We start from the raw sequence: 22,794 nt of genomic DNA on the forward strand, positions 1-22,794 counted from the left end.
TTAGAGTTAAAATACCAGGTCATTGCATCGACAACCAACAACAGTCCTCTCCTCTCTGAGAAACTTTCCCAAACCTCAATACTGTGGCTGTATGATCAGGCCCAAACATGCAGCACCTATTGAACCAGGCTGGCTTTTTGACAGAGGCCGTTGTGCAAAGGCTTTTTTCCAGAAAGTAACACCCTGTTGCCTGAGTTATGGTATTAGTGTTAAGGAATACGACCTCTTTCCTGGCATTAGGACCTTGTATTTTACAAAGGGAGGTATACTCTAGTATTTGGTTTTCAACATTAATTTTCTAGCCAAAGCAAGACTTCTCAAATTAACTCAAGGATTTGGAGGCTTTTTTTCATATAGCACTGCAATCTTGTGACCAGCTCCAAACAGAACTCAGAGGAGCAACAGAAAAATGTGGTGTGGTAAGTAGATGTGGTGCAGTTTTGCTATTCTGAGATTCACCAGCTTTCATTTGTGCGTGCAAAACCTTTAAGAAGTAGCAGTGTGTATTTACGTAGACCTATGCACAAGTGTAGTACCTGTGTCTGGGCCTGAAACCTGTGTGTCAAGTGTATATGTGCTCTGGGAGCACAGGAATTGTTAATAGGTGGACTGAAAATAGGGTTTTAACTCCTAAGTCCTCATAGGCAACTTTTTAGACCTTGAATCTGAAGCTGGCTTGACTTTGRAAGGTCTTGGGATCTCACGAGCTATTTCGTTATTTACGTTCGTCAATTCTTCTAGTTTTTTGTCAGTACACTTTACATTATAGCTAGAGCAAGCAAATAAACTCTTGCTTTGGGTCTAACCAAGCTTTAAAATCACATATGTGTGCTTGCATCCTGGTGTTCAGATTTAAAATTCCCTGTTGGGGCATTCTTTCCCCTTGACAAGCACGGGAGTTGGGCATATTGCTTACGGTGGCCATCAGCATCTGTTCAGGTTTGGTGGCCTTGTACTCTGGGGCGTGTGTATGAGGGTACAGTGCCATGTGGCTGTATTTCAAAGGGAATAAAGCATTTTTGTGCAGCTTATTGTCTGACTCGGTCTATTTTACTAGCCCAGCACCACTAGCTGAAATCCCCAGTGTGTTCATCTGATCCAAGATTTGGGTCGGACCTGGTGGAGCCCTTCCACGCCATCCAGAAGTGGCGTGTGACAGGGAACTCCCTATAGCTCTGCCAGCAGCAGGCTGGCTCAGCTGAAGGATGCTTTGTTACTGGCCCAGGCTTTAGCAAAGCCCAGGGCCATCCTGTCAGGAGAAAAAGATGAATCATCTGTTTCTCAGAAAACATCTTCTCCAAGTAATTTCTCAATTCCCTTTATTCTCTCTTTTTCTTTTTCTTCTTCTTCTTTTTAATTTTTTTGACCAATCTAGCTGGGGAAGTTGCAGCCTGAAATTAAATATGGACCTATTTGAATATAAACGTGCATATTCATTTTGTGGTATAGGAAGACTCGGTTCAATGAGCCCAGGACAGTGGCTTTTCTAATTTTCTCTTACTGTAGCAGGTAATGGATTAACCCCTTGTTATTCCTCTCTAAAGAAGCAGAGAAAGTGATACACTCTGCAAAGACCGTGATTAAAACAAAAATCTACTGGGTTTTTAAAGAAATACTTTATTAGAACCATAAGGTTTCTTTTTTCTTTTTTTTTCTTTCTTTCTTTTTTTTTTTTCTTTTTTTTTTTTGAAAATTTTAAATCCGGAGTTTATTTTTCCTTCAGTGTCTCTCCTAAGAACCAACAGGAATTGAGATATTTTTTTTTTCTCTCTTGTGTTTGTGCCTACTTATTAAACACACATGTGGCCTGGATTCCTTGCGTAGGTGCAAAGAGGTTTGAAAAAAGAAAAAGAAAGAAAGGTGTAACCCACTCCATTGACCTATCTCTTTGCCCTTAGGACTTTTTCGAACAGCTGTGAGAAAAAGAAAAAAAAGGGGGGGGGGGAGAGAGAAAAAAGGAGGCAGTTTAACAAGCCAAATCCAGATGTTCATTTCATACACACACCCTGAACAGCTTTTGCATGGTTTATTTCGTTTTCTGAAACCATTTTTCACCAGCCTGTTTTCTCAGCTGGGAAACTTCTGGTGTAGTGTTTTCAAAAAAATATTGCATTTGGCATTACAAGAAAACAGAGCCTTTAAGACATTAAAAGGACAATATCCTTGTTTGACTTGGCCCAGGGAAGCAGGGCTATAGGAATTTTAGATTTTTGTACCACCCAAAGAATAGGTAAAAGAAATTTTCCACTCTTAAACCTAGTTTACATGGGAATTTGAGAGTTGATTTAGCTTGATTTTTTTTTCTATAGACTTCTCTGAGTACTTTGTGTTAGCAGAGTTGGACTTTATTAGACTGAAGGAACAAGCAAAGTGGTAGGGATCAGCTCACATCTAGGTTCTGATAAACCATGGTCCAAAACTTCAACTGAAACTGAGTGGATCCTATTTTTATTTGACTAACAGCAGGTCCTGATATGCTTGCTCACACAGACATTTGCAAAGTATAGATGGAYGAATTTGAAATTATTTAATTCTGGTGCAGCGTGCCTCTACTGAAGGCAAAGGTAAGCTGTGTAATGTGARTCATGACTTCTGTCCACTTTATGGATAGCACTGATAGCAGAGAGGGCAGTGATGAGGTGACAGGACAGTTACTAGRGTTTATAGGTAAATGGCTGGTAAATGCCTAATGGCTGGCAAGTGATGGATGAAATTAGGCACAATCAAGTGCAAACATGACCTACATGGGTATCACTTAGCTAACTAAAGGATATATAGGTCTTCAGATAGCAAAAAGTGCTTTGAGTTTTCTCCCTGATTCCGTTCATGCCAGTGGGTGATTTGGCATTTGCTGTTATGGACACCTGCAGTTTTTACATATGAGATCCTACAAGTGCCATTCACTGTTACTCACTGTATTAGAGACTTGGTCTGAAATTATCCGTGTAAAGAATGGTCCATAACTTTGAAAAAGGATGGCGCAGTAATGCTTTCAGGCTCCTTTTGTTTGCTTGTTCTAAAATAGAAAAGTACTGGCTATTCTTATCAGAAACTTCACCATCTTATATGGTTTTCAGGCCCTATCAACTAAGACATAAAAGCAGAAGTTTGGAATTGTTAGTGGGATAAGGTGGAAGTCAAACAACTTCATGTACAGACTTAGAAGACAGATACATTGCTGTTAAATAAATAGAGGGGGGGAAATAGATTAAAATATCCTAATTGGAAAAAGCTGAACATAGCCTAAACAAGTAAATAAAATTGTTTAAGATATTTAAATATTCCATGCCACGTTTTCCTTTTGCTTTGCTAATGCTAAAGTAAGGGTAAATGATCCGATATCTTTCTTTTGGCATTACAGAGCTTTGATGTACACGGTGTGTGCGTCCGCCTGTTYGTGCCTGTGGGTAGGTGAATGGGTGTCCTTAGGCCTTAGCAGTGCCCGGTAGTGAGAACATTGGCACTTCAGTGTCCGAACACCATCAAGTGGGTTATAAATACATGGTCCTTGAGCTAATATTCTCCTCAGGTGGAAAAAATGTAAGCAAAATCCAATTAAGAATTAAAATGTGTTAGCCAGATTATTTAGCCAGTATAGAACTAGAATGAAAAGCTGCCAAGGAGTACTAGGAAGTKTTGTTGAGCAAGCTGGTAGTCTTTTTAAAGACACTAACTTGGTCCACAGACAAAATAATCCTGAGGAGAGCATATACTGTCTCTCCGTTTCAGGAGACTACAAATTCCTCATGTAAAGTGAATGCTGGTGTTCTTTTTTTGAATCATAGGAGGAACTTTTCTGATCACAAAAGCATCTGACTAGGGCTGGCATCACAGACAGTGGARAGACACGGGCGTTCCTGCTGTACAGCTGCACCTTATCCTACTACAGATGTCTGGAAAGGTCCAGTGGCCCAGCGACCATTGGTCCAGTGCCCTAATGTGGATTCTTCATCTGTCAGTGTGTATTGCACATGTGTGCGCATGCCTTTATATCTGTGTGTGTGTGTTTGTCCTTGCACATGAGAAAGAACATATGTTAATTGTTTGATAAAGAGGATGGTCTGTGTGGATATGAAAACCCAGAACTCAGACAGCTTCACACAGGACTTTGGGTAATGCACTTTTCTAATAATTAAGCTCAGAGATACGTAAGTCCAGGTACTTCTACATGGATAGTATCACACTCCATATTTGGAAATAWTGTTCTTTAGGTCCAGATATATAAAGTGAGCTAATATATTTGCCTTTGGGAAATATCATTTTAGATGCTCCCTAAATTGCAAGCAAGCTGGCAAAATCAGATTGTCAATGTYTATAAATATCAATATAAACACCTCTGCTGAAATAAGAGTCTTTAAGGCACCTCGAAACTGGTGGCAGGGTTTCATTCTGTGCTTGCACAGGACCCAGTGCAATGTGGCCTTGGCCYGCTGGTGCAACAGTTATATGCTACTCTAACTCAAAATCCGTAAAAATGATTCAGGAGCTGAGAAGAAAAAGGGGAGGGAAGAGAGCTGTATGAGGGAATTTGCAATAACGCTGTCTCGTGCTGTCAGCCTGGACCCTTCTAGTCATGTAAATGGAAAGCAGTAAATCTGGTGAAGCGTGAGGGCTCTTATCTTGTTCCACCTTTCAGCAAAGCAGTGACCCATGCCACATGGCCTCCCAAAAATGCATTCTTTGTTTAGCCAAGAGTTACACCCTGTAAACATTCCCCAGTCACTGCATCGAAACGGTTGCGTTTATCGTTATGGCCTGCCGTAAACTTTGGTCGGATAGTCTGTTCTGCGAGGGGTTGATGCTTGCTCTGGGAACTGTTGTCAGTGCTGAGAATCGTGGCAGCAGTCGCTGAGATCTCTGCTATGTAGACCGGGAGAAGCTGAGTGTTGCCCCGAGCATGCCACGCTCTGTCTCRCTCATGTTTTCTTACAACTTTAACCCAAGTTTGCCTAATGTTTTGTAAAGCACAGGGATATAAATCCCATTTTGTTTAGATTGAAGTCAAGGGGAAATCATAACGTTGCATTTTGGCACAGCCCRGTAGATTGATTTATATACCACTAATTGTCACTACTGGGAAGTCGCAAGTCATTTTTAATTGTCTTTTACAGACTCTCTACTGTTACAGTTGTGTCACTGAGAGCAGATACATCATGTTTTAACGGCAATTCTTTTATCCACATTGTTACACTATTTTCTGGAAACACGTAAGCTAAGCTAACAAAGCGTAGTATCCATGTCCGGGGGTTTGCCAGCTTAGTGACCACAGCGAAAGAGTGAGATTCGTTCACTTCCTGCGATGACAGAACATGGGCCAATACAGAACAGGTCCCAGTCACCCACAAATGGTGCTGTGGGGAAGGTACCACGGGTTCTTAAGCACCAAACAAAAAGATTTCAAATTTGCTGCATGTTTCTGTACCTTCTAGCACAACGGTGTCTTCTCCCACAGTGGGAGATCCTTTATTTTGTCTTCTGGCTTGTGGGAGTAAAAGTAAAGATTTAGATTTAGAGGAGGAYGGTATAGTTGAGCTAGGAGACGGAGCTTTTTGAAAGTGAATGCCTATATCATGGAAAAAATATTAGATATTCTTAGAATCATAGAATAATTAAGGTTGGAAAGGGCCTTTGTGGACCATCTGATCCAATTTCCTGCTTAGTACAGGGCCATCTTCAAAGGTAGGTCACATTGCTCAGGACCTTGTGCTGCCAACTGTTAAAGGATCTTAATATCTTAAAGGATGGATATTTCACCATTTCTCTGTGCTGCCTGTTTCAGAGCTTAATTGTCCTCCTTGTAATTCTTTTTTTTTTTTTTTTTTTTTTTTTTTTTTTTTTTAATTTTTTTTTTTTTTTTTTTTTTTTTTTGTACTTGAATGGAAATTTGCCTTACTGCAACTTGTGATGGTTGCCTCTCATCCTTTCTATGTATATACCTGAGAAAAGTTGAAGTGTCTTCTTTGTAGCCATCCACTAGTTAGCTGAAGGGACCAACTAGATCCCCTCCCTTCACCTTCTCCAGGCTGAACAAATTCCGTCCCTCAATCTTATGTTCGCCTTATGTTCACCCATCCTGAGGGTGCACAGCTGGACTTGCTCTGGTTTGTTCATATCATTCTTGTACTGGGCATGGGGGGAAGTGGTCCAAAACTAAGCAGTGTTCTCTGAGTGTGCTCTAGATGTGGTTAATATTGTTTATTAACCACCTAATAATTCAGTGCCAAGTTAACTGTGAAACATTTGGGAAGGAGGTTCTTTGGTGCCTGGCTTCATTAAACCTTCTATACCCAAATGCTCTATCAGCATCAGCTCCAGCACTTCATCCTGCCCCGATCACTGTAATGGACTTGTGGAAGGTAGGGAAAGGGAGATTATTGTTGCCTTTTTGCATGTTGGGTTGCATGCACTTGAGCTTTATAAACTTACAGCAAGAAAAACAGGAATCTGTACAAAAAGAAAGAATAAAGCCCCAAGCCACACTGCTTTCCAAAATTTACACTCCTTTTGGGCGTACTGGCTTCCCTCTGTTGCATTCGAGAGTGCTTTGCCACATTCCAGCCCCTTTCTTTGGAATAAGTGTTTTAATCAGAGTATTATATTCTCGTCCACTAAGCTCTTACTAGCACGACGAGTGGGACCTCCTTCACTTGGCAACGGTTTCCATCAGCGATCTGTCTTCTGTAACTATTTCCGTGGGAAGGCCTTCCATCTGGTGCTTGGCAAAGAGGGGAACTTTCCTCTCAAATGTTTTCTCTCCTCTCTCTCTCTCCCTCTCTCTCTTGCTCTATTTAAGGTATACCCGTTGGAAGTCTACAGCTTTCAAGATTTATTTTTGCACAGGGTACATACTTTGCTTTACGTGGTCTGGATTTCTTTTCTTTTAACGAAACGCCACCCCCATACCCTGCTTATCCTGGCAAAGAGAGAAGAATGCTGTTTGCTTTAACATTACCTTCGGTCTCAGTATGCAACAGGTCAAAAGATGTGACAAGTACACATACTAATCCCTTTCCCTTTCAGTTAATAGAATAACACAGATGGGAAAGTTTACATTGGGATCTGACACTCGCTCCAAGCTAAAGTTAAGAAGGAGACAGGGTTGGACATTGCTTTTCACATCGGAGCAATTACTGCATAAACTCACTTTCCCAGTGAGCACTGAGGAGCCCATCATCCTAAACAGTGTTTGCTCTGCTAAGAACYCCCCTTTCCCTTCTACTTTCCTTTTGAGACTTGTAGGTAGAAGTGAATGAAATATTSGAAGTTTTTGTATAGCGAAATATTCCCCAAGAATCAGGGATGTTCAAGTGAAAAAATGTYAACATTTTCCATTGAGACACTATTATTTGTTTTGAAACTGCRACATTCTATACATTAGACATTTCTGAGTGCTGAAATATCATGTATGAAAATTCCCACTAAACCCAGCTATTGTCCTGCAAATATTAATTTAATTTTATTAGAGTCCCATACAATTTTTTTTGCATAATCGGACCATTTATGTTTCATTTGATTCAGTTTTCTTTATAGCCCCCAGAATATGCTCTCTGATATCCTGCACAGCATAAGTCTATGCTATTCATAAGTCTGCWTATCTGAAGATTTGCCACTTCATGCCTGCAGGAAACATAAAGAAGAATACGACCTTTGGAAGATTGTGCCTCTGAAGGGAGAAGYAGGAGCACCGAGTTAAAGAACAGGTTGATCTGTCACTCGCCAAACATCGCTGTCTGTCCGTAAGCCACGTACCTCGTACCATCTTTCTGCCTGCTTCCTCAAGGTAGCATGTTTGTGGTTTCTGGGAACTCCTTAATTTAATGTATTGAGGATATCTCTGCAGTGGAGTTGATAGCTAARAGCTATTCCAACAGACACTGGCCTCGGAGTATAAATCTAAGCAGGGAAAATTGTATTTTCTTCAGTAAGTTTTACTGAAACAGAGAGGCATATTTGCACTGAACTTGCTAGCAATGCCTTTAAGGTCTGCATAACCACAGATGTGCTGTTTGTGGCAAGCATTCATTTAGTGACCTGCATTCTGATTAGAGAATTAATATTCGATTGTGTTCGAGAATCACTGTGTATCTTTTTTTATTTAGATTTTTTACCACATGTGCAGTTTCAGAATTGCTTTTYCACTTTGTTTTCAACCTGCTAGTTACTAGTACCCTTGATAACTCCCRAATACTTGATTTAACTATAGATTTGGCTTGGCTATGGATTTACAGGCTCCAGTAAACATGGGTCTAATGAATAGGAAAAAGACATTGTAAAAAGGCAGGGAATAAAAGCTAGTAGTTTGATCTGACTATCAAGATGACTTTCAAGCTTCTAAGTCACTTAGTAGGTGTGCTTGACGGTGTGGCACTACTGTTACTGTGTTTGGAAATGAACAGTGTAAGGGAGGAAGCGTGGCTAGAGCCGGTGTTCCCATTGCAGTGTATGTAACAGTCGKACTGATCTCCCCGGCCTGGCCTGGCAGCACCTTTGAGGCTCWTCCATGCTGCAGGAGAGAAAAAGAGCAATCTGAGAGCTGGTCAGAAGAAACTTGAGGCCTCAGGTTGAATTGGAGAGTCCCTCTAGATGGATGGAGAGATGCCTCTTCAGAAAGAGCCTAAAGTAGACCAGCTTAGACTAGTTGCTGATATTCTCGTGACTACCATGAAGTAAGAGAAATCCTACCTTCAGCGCTGGTCCACAGAATGACATAGAAACATAGGCCAGGATTCATCTCGGATTAGGCAGTTATCTGAGGTGTTAGAGTTAGGGGTCTCCCTGGTCCTCTCTGGTTAATGAGTGAGACAAACACCTCCAGGGGAGCAGGCTGTCCCCTAAAAGCTCTGATTTGACTTCTGGACGTGCCTTTCTCTTTCAAGAGAGACAACAGCATCTTGAAGTAAGCGCTGGGGTGACTAACTGTAGGTCGAGTGAGTCCAGGTCATGATTCCTACATAGGGACCAACATRTCCGTTGGTTTCAGTGGAAGTTTAGGAGCCTTATTTGGGGCAAGGTACTTAAATTTTTGTCAGGCTGACCTTTATTCCCAGTTGTAATTCCATTTCTGGGTTCTTGGCTAAGAGCKCAGCGAGGAGGGGCAATTAGTGCCAATCGCATGGAAAGCTTTTGCAACATGGGTAACTGTCCACAAGAAACACAGTTGAGACCACCAACTATTTTATTTGTTTTTGTTCCCAATTCTGCTGATTGAGAAGCTCATGAGATATGTTCCATTTCCTTGGGCGTCCCCAGGGAAGCAGCAGTCAGACAGTCCTTTCATAGCCTGCTTTGGTCAATATAAGCAGTGTAACACTGCTGGCACTGCATTGAACTTACTATGCTGGTAGGTCTTGTAGCACAGGGAGCTACACAGGTTCTTAAAGTGTGCCCAAATAGGGGTCTGATTCAATGCAACAGTCAGCTTATTTCAGCCACTGAACTGTTGCCGTTAGATGGTAAATACTTTAATTTTTTGTCACTCCAAGCCTGATTTGAACTAGTGACCTAGAGGCAAAAGGCTCAACGTTGTGAGCTGCCTAGTTGTGATCAATAAAGCTCTTGTAATGGAGACAGTGTTAGAGAAGCGCCATCATTTCTAGGAGCCACTTCAGTTGGCTTTCTAAAAATAACTTCCACACATGCTGAAGTGCAGGATGGAGGTTTTTGGTTCCCTATTTGCCTTCTGTCCTAAATTTTAAACCTTTGGGTATGTTTGTATCCCTCTGCTCTAGGTTATGCCTACAGGTATCATGAAATACAGTAGGTAGCGTGGGAACTGCATCATCCTTTGGTTAATCTGAACATTAATTTAGATGTCCTTTGTAATCACATTTTTCCCTGCTTCCTCCACTTTGAGGGAGGCCAGTAATTTGTTGGTAGCCTTTTAACCCCAGGAGGACTTTTCACCTTCCCGTCTCCTACCCACACAGCCAGAGAGCCTCTTGCCAGCAAAATGAGCTGAGCTTTGTTTCCTCACATGCAATCTCAGCCTCTACYTGAAGGAGAAAGGTGCTGAATAGATTCCTTTTACTCCTTCCTCTGTGGATGGTMTGTCAGTTGTTCCTGGGTATAGGAAGACGGACCAAGTTACATTCAGTTTAGTCACAATTCAGAGACACAGCTTGCACTTCAACTGGACTTTGCATGTAAGTATCTTCAAGTACTTTAAAATGTACAATTCTGCAATGTAAATAGAATATGCCAGCCCATCCGTTTTGCGAACCATTATTGCTCTCTGTAGGATTTTCCTCTACTGTCGTTATTAGGAATATTTCCACCTAGTTAGAGTTGAATGACTTCCTTAGAAATCATTTTTTGACCATGTCATTTATGTCTCTGTGTCAATTTATTTTATTCACTGTATTTTGATGAAGGAAGGAACTAATGCAATTGGTACAGCATAGACCTGATCTCCATAACGTCATGAGCCAGAAACAGYTACAAGACTATAGTCAGTAGTAAACATTTGCTTTTATAACAGTGTCTCATCTATCCAGAAAATGTGTTTTCATAATGGGACTAAGGCACAGCGGTTCATCATTTAAAGCATACAATKAAATATGCATGTATGTAGATTATACAATTGTTTCCGAAACACAGATAGAAGAGAAATATCCAGTGAGTTATTTGTGTGTTAAGATATTGTCTGTTATTCTCATCCCAGAGATCATAGAGCTGACCAAAACAAACTAATAACACAACATTCAAAATACAGAGTATTTTTGGATCAAGAAAGTGAMGTTTTACTCTGCTGTGATGTCTACAAGAAGAGCTGGCAATGCCAGGGAACGTGGTGTGCTGAGAGTACTGGTTGTCGTGGTTGTCTCATAGGTCTTTTTTTTTTTCTTGTTTGTTTGTCTCTGTCCATCTCTTGTCCTACATTTAGATATTAGGCTCCTTGGGCAGAGCATGATTTGGCATTCAGTGTTAGAAGAGTCCGTCATTATCTCAAAGGAGCCAATGATTTGGAACCAAATTGTTATGATTATAACRTGTATTGAATGTAAGTCATTAAACAAGCTCCACAACTGAGATTGAATTTAAARATACAACTTTTTAAGAGTTTATGAGAAAGCATAAAATTTGCACAGACATCTTCAGTTCCTCTTTCTGTCCCTCATGTATGACAGCCGTATATTCTAGGCAAGGGGTAACCACGCACATTTTGCCAAGTTTATTTCCTCATGATACCTCAGTGAGGACATTAGAGCACATTTGGGCCCGGGTTTGTATTTCAAGAGAATTTCCTATGTATCAAATCTCCTTTTTTCACACGATCATCTTATCTCATCACTCCCTTTCCAAGAATTTAGTTGACTCTTCTCTCCTAATTTGGTTTTTCCTAGGCATGCTTCTCTTTCACTTCATTTGATACCAGCTCTGCCTTATTCCTTGGTGCTAGTCTAAATATATGTTTACATTTCAGTGCCATTTGCATGGTTGAACTGTGCCATGTGAAAACAATCCTAGAGGAGAGAGTAGGGTAGGGTGGCACTGTACCTGGAAGAGCAGCAGGAGATGGAAAACTTTCATTGAATTCGAGTCTGTTTTCAGGCATCCTAAATTCGACCTATGTTCTCATGCCTAACATTATCCMCAAGATATTCTGAACCTTCTGAGTTGCCAAACCAATGTGAAATCAAGGCTGAACTTGGAGAATTAGATGGAATACAGCTGCTGGAGGCCACGTGAGTTTGTGTCCTTCACAGTCAGGGAGCTTACAGGCAAAGCTGTGTGTGTAATGGACTATTTTTGTTTTCTGACAATTCTGAAAACATGCAGCAAAAATATTCTTGAAAAAGCTTTGAGTGTATTCAAAACAATTCTTTAGAAGTGCATGAATTGAAAAGCTGTCAGCCTTCCTTTTTTGGGTTGAATGAGAAGTTTTGCTTCATTTCAGTACTTTTTTTTGTTCGTTTAGCTGTAAGTTCTAAATAAAAACCACACAAAATCTAAAGCAGTTTTAAAAATTATGTATGAAAAAATGCAGATATTTTCCTCTGAAAATTGGAAAACGAACAATTTGAATGCTTGTAACCTAGTTTTATTGTTTGAAATTGTTATTTTAARCCTCTAGATTTTTCAGAAAATGATACAAAATATATAATATTATAATACTTTTATAATAAGAWTAATATTTAATAATATAGCAATGGTAATATTTTGGTTTATCAGAGATGAGATTTTGGCAAAATCTTGGCTATAATATTTTGACTCACAATCTTRCCTCTTTTCCCTCCTTGTATAAACTCTTCAAGACGATACCAAAGACACTAYATAGTCTCACTTTAGGCAGTGGCTGCAGTGTTGTTTAGTCCTAACATAAGTTGTATRAGCAGAGAAAAAGCTCATCATCATCTTTGTCGCTTCGGTTCTTTGACTCTCTAAGGATTTATAAGGAAATACTGCCCATRCTACAGCCAGAAAGGTGGACAGCCCAAGGCAAACACAGCCCTAAATGAAATGGGGGTCTCTGTGCTACAAATGACATGGGATTGTGTGAGTATTTCTACATGGGATTATGGGCACACTGGGTTGACTGTTCAAATACTGTACAGGTAGCTATGCACGTCGAGTAGGTGTGATGTGTCCTGGRCGCACTGGAGTGTGTGTGCTGTGCTCTGTACAGCTGTGAACTGTGCGCTCTTCAAGGCTGATGGCTTCCCTGTCTGCTAAATCTGCACTGCGGAGCTTAGCAGCTGAACTAAATCCAGCTTCTCATAAAGCTTCCGTCTCCATCTTCTCACGTTTATATGTGTGTACATACATGTACGTACACACACATACACGCACAATTTGAGCAGTGGAGCTCCAGTCTGGGATGGTTGGTCCATCAGTTGCCGCCAGAACCACCTCTTCTGCTTTGTGCAGGCAGTGCTGGTCACATTGCTGAGCTGTGGACTGGTACTGTTTTGGGTGCTCTCTGCCATGATGTACATATGCATTCATACAAGGGAAAAAAGTTCATTTCCAAAGAGAGAGGCAATACTCCCTCCCTCTGTTCTGCAGCAAGTGTTGATCCCCCTGGCAGATGGAGAGAGGTAGTTGAAGTGAAGGAGAGAAGGTTAATAGGTGGACCTTTACTTGGAAACAGGCCAGTAAAAAAAGAACTAAATGACCAAAAAGAATGGAAGATGATCAATTAAAACTCCTTTAGAAGGAGGAGGCTGTTGGTACTTCTCCAGGAACTTGAGGTAAAGTCCTGGTTCATGCTCACTGTCGGGTTATACTTCACTGTGTAAGTCACAGAATTGTCTGGAGAAGTGATTCAGTCAAGTAGAATTTACCATTTACCTTGGATCACCCACAGATGTCCTGGGATGTCCAAAAGCGAAAAACATTTTTTTTYGTAAGAGGGCAGTGGGACTGAATCAATAGAAATCATGAGAGACACGCTTAGTGCGTGTGATTCTCATTCTGAATTCATATGCTACTTCTTGAAGCCATGAAATTTGGCAAAAATGGCTAAATTTCTGAAAAGCAGAAAGCTAATATCTGGCAGGCCTTAGCTGTAATTTTCACATGAGAGGGCTTAAGTAGAACGAATTGAAAGTGAAGTCTGTGGTGCACCTCAAGGCACAATGCACTCCTTTTTTTTTTTTTTTTTTGCCATTTTCACACCACTCTGGTGTTACTTTCCTTTTCTGGATTGAGAATATCTTCTTGTGGAAAGTATATTTCCAAGAGATTCAGGGAAAGAGCTTCTTTAACACTTTTTCTACCCTTTCTTTTTACTGCTTAAGAAGTTTTACCTTACCTTGATATCCTAATGAACCTGAGACTACGATAGTTTTTCCTTATGCTTACAGWAGGATGTAAACTCTCATCGTGGTGTGATAGGGTTTGGCAAACGGTGGCTGCTTCATGTGATTTTGACTGGTGTGATTTTGGGTAAATATAAAAATTCTGGTCCAGACCGAGCTTTAGGAGAGCAGGGCTGTTCCTCCACAGTGCTTGCAGTGACAAACATGAAACATTCGTACAAGGGGAATGTATCAGCCACCATCTGTTGTTATAAGCCTTTCACGTTATTTAGTGATCAGAGCAGGCCTTAGGCAACCAAGCAGGGGTCCGTGTGGCCCCKACGTACCCCAGAGCCTTGTAAAACCAGGGGATGGTTTTACACATGATCTCACCCTCTCTTATCTCTAATGCTACTTGTGAAACAAAGCCTGCAGGTATTTGGCCCGTTAACCATAGGTGCAAACTGCAGCAGAGCTTAAGGGTATTTCTTCAGAACTCTATTAAAAAAAAAAAAAAAAAAAGTGAATCCTCGGAACAAAACCTCACAGTGTAAAACCTACCCAGCCTCCATTGCCTTTCCTGTGGCTGTCTGTGTGTTTCTTTTGATTTCTGGCAATTGCAACCGTTAGGAGTGGCAGAGTATTTATTTATTTATCTGTTTAAACAGAGTATTAAAACTCTGCTCAAATCTGGGCACAGGCGTGTAAAAATGAATGAGCAAAGGCTTGGGGTGGCATTTTGTTCTGCTTGTGGATGGAATTTTATACATTGCTGCAGCTGGCTGTTCCTCTTTTTAACAGCCAGGCTCTTCAAACCATGTGCTTAGGATATCTTATAAATTGCCAGGCTAGATACAGATGATTATGTCTGGCAGAATGTCTTTATGATGCTGGCTATAAGGGAAAAGCATATGTAATGCTATTGAACGCTGATGGAAATATGATACCTGACTGGTGCCTRGTGCCATCTATGATCCAAGTGATGGTGGTTATGCAGTGACAGTCTGCTTGATATTGGTTTTAAACTGTTTTCCCTTATTACTGGCAGGCCTGAAGGAGACCTAAAACAAACTTTTAAGAGAATTTAAGACAGATGAACTCTGGAGTTTTGTTTTGACTCAAGATAATTAGGACCCAGAGTGATTAAATCTGGACACAGTTCTGGACTGTGCTAGCACGGGTTGTTAGTGAGGTATCTACACGGAGCTGCCAAAGAGAGGTCAATAAAAGGGTGACAAAAGGAATAACAGACAACTGCTTGGGTATTTTGGAAGATCAACACTAGTTTTTTTCAGACAATGTTACAAGGCCCTGCTGTCATCAGGAACAGGGTGAAATATGAGTGAAATATTCTACATGGTGTCACTGAGTGGTCTCAGGGAAGCAAGCGGCAGTAAATTGAAATCATCAGCAAACCAAGTTTCATAGCTTTAGGTTGGTACGGCACCCATGTTCAGCACAGATAGTCCAGGCGTTACTCATCCAACATCCTCGAACAAATAAAAAGGGAATCTGGGCTCAGGAACTGTCGCTTTCACATACCACTCTGTCTCAGCCACATGGCAAATCATTTTGGGTTAAGAGACCAACAGRAGGGGCACTATTCTGAACTTCTACAATTAACTCTGTTCATCTCAACTGTCCTTTCCAAGCCTTTGAAAAGCAGATAGATATAAAAGTTATTAAGCCTTTGCAGTGTTGGGTTCTTGATAAGGGTTGTCTGTGAAGCACAGTTTTCTTTTGAACCATTCTTTTTGATACCAGGATGAGTTGAGAATTCAAGATCTCAAAATACTTGGCAAATTTTAACATCTTTTGGCATATTTTAAGCTAATCATTCAGAAAAAAAATTGTTTGAATTTTAATCTCTAAGATGTTACTTTTTTATGCATAATGCAAACATTCACCTTTTGAAATGAAAAATTGATTGTGCTAGAAAATCTTTTGCTCAAAACTTCAGAATATTTTAGCAGTTTTAAAATAATTTCCTCCCTCTTTTTTAATCGATTGGGTAAAGTGTCAGTTTGGTACTTTTCTGTAAATAGTTTTAAAGTCAGCATTTCCCAGTGAAAAAACAATAATTTGGGAGAACATTTTGCAGTTTGCTCTCCCCGAGGACGCGCGGAGCCAGCAGGGATTCCCGCGTCCGGAACGGCGAGTTGTGCGCTTCAGCTGCGCTTTTCCCTAGTGCTCAGTGGAGAGAAGCACCCAGCTTTCACAGTTCCAAAGAGATTGCTGTGCCTCACTCCCTTAGTGCCGTACGCAATTCCAGTTTGACTTTTTTTCTTGGTGCTTCTCTTTTTTTAGGAAGCGGGAAGGCACAAAGCGCACCCTGCGCTGTGACCTCTCCCTGCGGCGCAGGGACAGGGGCTGCGATACGGGAGGGCTCGCGCCGGTGACCGAGCGCCCCGGCTTTGTACCACGTTGCTGATGAAGTGGAGGAATCGTGTGCTGCTGGCTCTGAAGTGAAAACAATCACTCTGAAATCTCAGAGCTTCCTTAGAAATGTAAAAAAATGGGGTGGAAGCATAAGTTAATTGTGCTTTTACACACTGTTATACTTGTCACCGTGCCAGGCTCTACATTTCTTCCAAGGGTGAAATGAAAACTCCAAATTCATGCGGTTATGAAACAATTTCAATATGAGCACTCGGTGAAGAATTATAAAGTGGGAAAGACACAGTCCTGTGTCTCAGCTGGTTGAGAAGGGTCTGAATTGATCAAGGCTTCTTCCAGCTTGAAGGAGCCTTTGGAGTGTATTGAAACCATTCTTCATCTGTATGTTGCATCTATATAAGGTATTACAGAAAGGCTGATTTGTTATGACATTTCTTTGATTAGGAGACAAGGCAACTCTCAAATGGCATCATTGTCATTCCAAGAAATTTCTTCCCTCTACAACTGAAGATTTTAAGAAATGACTGATTTGCCCCAATCTACACCAAGATAAATCCATACATTGGAAAACAGACATGGGCAGAAATCACTGAGACTGCAGGAGACTYCTGGAGTCATATGGTTTGAAGTGCGAGACGTCGGTGCCCAGAGACGAAAGAGCGTTTGCTGTAGCTGCAGGAATGGGTGAGCTTCAGGTATCCGGAGGGYGGGCTGGTGTCAGCCCCCTTTGTTTTAGTCCGGAGACAGAGGGAGTGCAAAGATGCTTTAAAGTTACGCTTACCCTTAGGGTTTGATTCTGGACCAYGTGTGTTTCACTGAGATTAGAATTACGAGATCACTTATTTTTGATTTACACCAGAAACAGGCCCAAATAAGAGCAAATGAGATCAGCTTATTTTTGTTTTTAGAGGTGAGTCGAGAGGAAGAAAGTGCAGCAGGAAGGGTCAAAATACCCTGAGGCTAAATCAAAACTGGAGGCAATCCGTGTTAAGAACTTGAGCGTGCCTAAAGTTAGTACGTTCAGATCCACTGTTAGATGCATRAACCCAGATCCTGAAGGCTGATTTGCTGCCAAGCTCCTGCTTGGGTGCTTCCCTCCCGTTGATAACACCGTGCGCTAATCCAGGCACCCAGGTTTTCAAGCAGCGTTCGTACCACGAAGAGCAGTTGGTCTTGAGGGGAAACATTTACATAATGACAGMTATTTTCAGGAAAATGAAAAGTACTGGGTGAAAAAGGTTTTGACATTGTGTGAAATACGGGATTTACACACAGTAGTTTTCACTGTATGTATATAAATGAGTGATTTACCATATATTGATTCACACACCATTTGTAAGTGTCTAATTTATTTATTTGTAGAGATGTATGGAAACCCTGGTTTGAAAAGCAGTTTGCATAACATCTGGTATGTCAACAATGTAGCCTTTCAATTTACTTGTTGGTGAAAATGTCAATATAATGAACCTGAACTCAGCATTGGTTTACACAAATTTCCTGGCAGACAAAGCAGTAATGATTTGCATGTCAGTGTAGGTGACATGTGCCCTCCAGTTTTGACTAGCTTATATGGCAAAGAGGTATAAAAGGAATTGAGCACACTGCTGGTTACTTACAGGCTTATGCTGGCAGTGTAAACTGCATGCATTTGTTTAGTGTGAAACACGGTCTTATTTTGACTTCTAGTTTTTCAAAAATAGGCTTTGATTTTTCACTGAAATGGCTTTCTTTCTGGATACACAGAAAAAGATAAAAGTGTAGGCCTGAAGGTGACTTTAGATCCTGGTACTATGCAGTYCGTGAGCCTCTCCTGGGTACATATTGTTTCAATTACCTTTGAAATTTATATGTTTTCTATAGACAATGATGTTGTACTTGGATATGGTGGAGGAATCTAGCAGACTCTTGATTGCTGTTAATAATATACCAACAGCAGTGACAACAATAATACATTGTTTTCATCTCTTAGATTACTGCCCTTCTGAGATAGGTCACATAAATCACATGGCTTTTTTTTTCATTCTGTGACTTGTTGCCTCAAATTTTTGAAGCAGAAGAATAGTAATTGCTGTTAATAAGGAACAGCAACAAATTCACTTCGAGAGCAGAATCGAAGTCCATTGATGCCAGCAGATGTTCCTCCTGGATTTTAAGGTGTTTAGACCTGTACGGAGAAGTCACCAACTTTCTCCAAACTACATGTGTATAAGGGTGGGAGACCTGCTCATAAAAACATGCATCCCAACCCGTCAGTCAGCCTTGCGATGCAGTATGCGGTGCAGCAGGAGAGGCTGCCTGGGCTGCCCGACGTCCACCAGCCTCGATGACCCGCTCGTGGAGAGCTTTGCTCCCCTCCAGGTATGGGAAGGGTGCTGGGCAGACAGAGCAAGTTATCTACTTCCATTTCTCTTCCTTCCTCTCCTGCTCTTGTTCCCCAACCCCAAAGATCTGCTTTGCAGTTTGGATTTCAATCAAGTTGCCAAAAAGAAAAAAAGAAAGAAAGAAAGAGTGGAGGAGGGAAGCAGATAGTTACTTAACTAGCTAATATATGCCCTTGTGTTTCCCTTTCTTTCTTTTTTCTTTTTTTTTCTTTTTAAAGACCAGATGCTATCTGCTTCCCATTGTTCTGCCCACACCATCCGGTTTGGGTCTGCTTTGGGTGGCGTACGTATGTACGTGTGAGAGAGAGGGTCACAGCAAAAGCTGTATGTGTCTATTATTATCTGATAGCTTTAAAAAAAAATAAAGCTATATACAACCCCACGCTTGCAGCTAAGAAAAAGTATTTTCACAAGACTTGACAGTGCTTTCAATCTTGGGGGGAAGATTTCTAATATCTAGACTGAATACATAGACTGAACCAATGATAATCATTTGTGAGACCTTCTCAGGTGGTTTTAATCATTGTATATACTACATGCATYTTCTATCTGGCCGTTGTTTGTAGCTCCTTTATAGGGTTAACAAATTGTCCTCAGGTGATATTTTCCTTCCAAGCCAGYTGGCTATAGTCCTGCAGGTGTTCCCACGTCGTGGGACCCTGGGGTGCCTCCAGCTGCCTTTGTGGAGATTCTTGCCCCAGCCCCACTGCGACCCCATGCTGAGAGGAGACAYGAGAGCCGAGCTCCCTCCTGTAAATTCTCCCTCGTCCCTGATTTCTACATGGGGCAAAGGCAAGCTGGAGCGGATCTACAGCAAGGGCCCACATCCCCTAGCCCAACAGCCAGGGCTCCAGGACTTTGCACCCGTGGTGGAGCATGCTTGCCCTCCAGTCTAGGAAGAGCCTGCAATGCTGTCAGATTTCCCAAGATCTGATTTTTTAAAAAATAATTTCTTCAAAAATCACAGTAACTGTACAAATGCTTGTGATTATAACATCTTTCAGGTTTTTATTGATAGATATGATGCTTTAAATAAATGCGCAAACAGAACTAACTCGGTTTGCAAATAATGGAGGCTCAAAAGAGAAAGTAGTGGAGACATGTCAAAATCAAGAACAGAGCAGCAGTCTTCTTGCTCCCATGTTAATGAGCTTTTTACCATATTACTTCCTGGCCTAATGAGCGACTGCAGTGAGTCAGATAAGTGGAAAGACTAGCTCTGAGCTTCCCACCMGCACCTGAGGGGTAAGGTGCACCAGAAGCTGTTTAGGACAGAGCTTTGATAAAGGGTTTGGGAGGAGGGAGGAGATGATCCTGATTTTGGGGCTGGGCAAGGCGAAGCAAAGAAGATGAGTCAAACTGAACTAAAATGAGTTTTCTTATATTTTTAGAGCGGTAATATTTAAAGATTGCTAGCTGCACAAAGGAGATAYAGTTAAGGACTTTATTGGCTCATTTTAGGGGGTTTAATGCACCTAAACAATAATGACAAAATCCTATAAATATCTGAATGGTGCTGAAGTTTTTTATTTATTTATTTGCTGCTTTAGCATGAGACTCCTGCTGAGTTTTCCCTCCAGCTGTGTCGACTCAGGACCCTGCCTGGCTGGAGCTCTGTGTAATATTACAGCAAACACAGAGCATTATTTAGAATCCTGGGCACACTTCCCACTGCATTAAAATAAAATTGGGTTCTCATAGGTCATGTTGCTGGCCTAGCTGGTATAGTCCTTTAAAGGTCTTTCCCCTTTCCTCTTTTGCTGGGCGTTCGTTCCTCTCTCTCTTCATCTGGAGTTGGAAATGAGGTCACGACTGAGCCGGTGCCCTAATCTCATCGAGTTTCTTTGCTCTGTAGCCAAAACCTGCTAAAGACTCTTTCTCTCTACTGTATTTTTTTTTTTAATGTTAACGTTCTCTGCTCCTTGTTTACACAGATGGAGGCAACACATTTAGCTGAGAAGACAAAAGCACATAACTGCATCTACATAACTTTTGCACGTACATGCAGCCTCTTTTGYGTGACCTTTGCTTTCTCGGCTCTAGACTAAATCTTGGCTGCTTGGCTTCAGGCTCCTGGAGAGCTGTGAAGCCCTAGAGTACCCACCTGACCCTTTTCTTTCATTTTAATGCTTATTTGTTTTTACGGCTCCTTTGTGCTCTGGACCGTTGACAGAGCAAGAAGGTGCTTCTCAGGCTAAAAACTCCTTGCTTYTTTATTTTCAGAAACGGATAAGGGCTGAAAGCAAAGCCGCTGAGCTGTATTTGGAGGGGAAGGTCTACCAGCTTCCTCCACGTTCACTGAGTGGCTGCATTCACTTGTGCTAAGGAGGTGAGCGGCAGAGGTGGGTTTGGCCTAACTGGAAATGAAATGGGGATGAGATTAACGGGGTGGGGGGGAAGCACAGGGCACAGTTAATTCAGAGGGAGAGTGCTCATACAAGCTCGAGTTTCATTTTAAGGCTCTGATTTATCTGAGCTGAGCATGGCATCAGCTGAAATTCAGAATGAAACTAGGACACAAACCTAATTGCAAAACCAGGTGAAACCACAGGACTCAGTCACAGAAAATTCTCACTCGTTTGAGACTGGCATAGAGTTTCACTCTGAGCTTCAGCAGAAGGTTTTGAGGCCCCCAAAACAGGCTCAGGGAGTTAAAATTCAGTTTTATTTCCAAATTCAAACCTGAACTTGCAGAAGTATTGAGAGGTGTGATTGCAAAGTACTCACCCAAGGAGCAGTGGTAGCGGGGCTGGTGCAATRCTTTTCCACCTAACAGTGAAATTCACGGGGGGTATTTCATAACTGTTAGTGTAAACAGATATGGTTATCTTAAAATACCGCTGTTCAGTGCCATGACAATGAGTGACACAGAAAATCCAAAGATCAACAGCTGTTTCTCTTGCAAAAATGAACAAAGGACCTCCGACCTACTGAAACTGCCCGACCGCAGTGCTTATGCTATTTTTCTAGTTGTCAACTGTTGATGGCTGTGATTCTGATTCCTGGAAATAACTGGGGGGAGAGAGGCCTGTTCCTAACATGAGCAGGCTTGTGGTTGTGTTGACAGAGCCAAAACAACAGCTTAAAGTGAATCGTTCCAGCAGCATCGCTCCCTGGCCTGTCCCTGTCTCTCTGCTGCTCCTGCCGAGGGTATCTCCTGCTGCAGACATTTATCCGGGGACAAGATTTCTCTCCTCCCACCCTCTCCTGCCACTAGACTCTCGTTGCCTACAAAAACAGCCAGGATGCGTACCCCAAAGTATGTCACTTCCTTCTCAGCTCGCAGGAACTTTTTGCTTACTTCTTCTATGCTAAAAGCAGATGGGAGGCATTAAACAGAGGGGCTGCGCTGTGTGAACTCTTTCCTGGAGCTGGTGGGATCCTTCCATCTCTTTCCTGGCTCCCTGGATATCTGGGCAATGGCTTGAGAGGCTGCATGGTTTCTGTGTGATATTTGGAAAAGCAAAGTACTTCTGAGTTTGAGAGATACCGTGCCGTTAGCTCTAAACTCTGCTCTCTTTGGATATCTTGAAGGGTGTGAGGTTTTCAGGGGATCTGACCGTGTGCGGAGGGAGGAAGCCTAGAGCGATGCCTGTTTGGATTGGGAAAATTGAGCTGGATGGGGCTCCAGGTAGCAGCTTGCCTGGTGGTGTGGCAGGGAGGTGAATCCTATTGCTGGACAGGCGAGCACTTGAAACGTGCAGATTTCCTGGTGCCTTTGGTATCTTTGGTTTATGGGAGTGAAGTGGGCTTTTCTCCTGTTCTTATATATGCTTACTGCTATGCGTGCATGGTGTGGAGTTTTGCAATCAGTAGATTTCCCCATCGAGACTGGTTTGTTTCTCTGATTTTACAGGGGCTGAACAGGGCATCACTTCTGGGCAAAAAAAAAATACAAGAGTGTACTGGGGGGGGGATCCAAGTAAAACAATATCCGAATTTTATTTGTCTTACAAGCAAGCGTAGGTAGGCGTTTATTATTTCTGAAGGCTCTCTTGTCAACTAGACATTGAACAATCATGACATCTGTTACAAGTTACTGTCTGTAGGGTCACTTTGCACAGTGTGGAGTTTACTCTTTTCGTTCCCCATAAAGGAAGCCCAGAATGGGATTGCTGTGCCTGTGGAGGCGCGCTGGGAAAACACTGCAAACTCCAAGGAGGGTAGGAGACTTTGCATTCTCTCTGCTACCATGGGTTGAGCAGTGAGACCCTCAACATGCACCCTTGGAGGAAAACTGCAGCTTTCTGGGGGAACCCCACCAAGGTCCACAAGAT

The 22,794-nt window shown here is 41.8% G+C and overlaps 1 long non-coding RNA gene across 7 annotated transcripts in view; it reads left to right on the plus strand.

Annotated features, from left to right (window-relative positions):
* The window catches only part of LOC146590658 (uncharacterized), a 93,424-nt gene that overhangs the window by 66,921 nt on the left and 3,709 nt on the right, over positions 1–22,794 (plus strand). For 3 of the 7 annotated variants that reach the window (XR_014896916.1, XR_014896920.1, XR_014896917.1), the window contains 3 exons: positions 7,624–7,780; positions 16,581–16,820; positions 20,741–20,846. This is a non-coding gene — a long non-coding RNA (uncharacterized LOC146590658). Of the gene's footprint in view, positions 1–7,623; positions 7,781–16,580; positions 16,821–20,740; positions 20,860–21,584; positions 21,777–22,794 lie in introns of all 7 variants that reach the window. The other 4 variants (XR_014896919.1, XR_014896918.1, XR_014896921.1 and 1 more) reach the window with 4 other exon arrangements.

Source organism: Rhea americana, unplaced genomic scaffold, assembly GCF_003343005.1.
Source record: "Rhea americana isolate MKP2758 unplaced genomic scaffold, rheAme1 scaffold_4, whole genome shotgun sequence".
Taxonomy (NCBI): Eukaryota; Metazoa; Chordata; class Aves; order Rheiformes; family Rheidae; genus Rhea; species Rhea americana.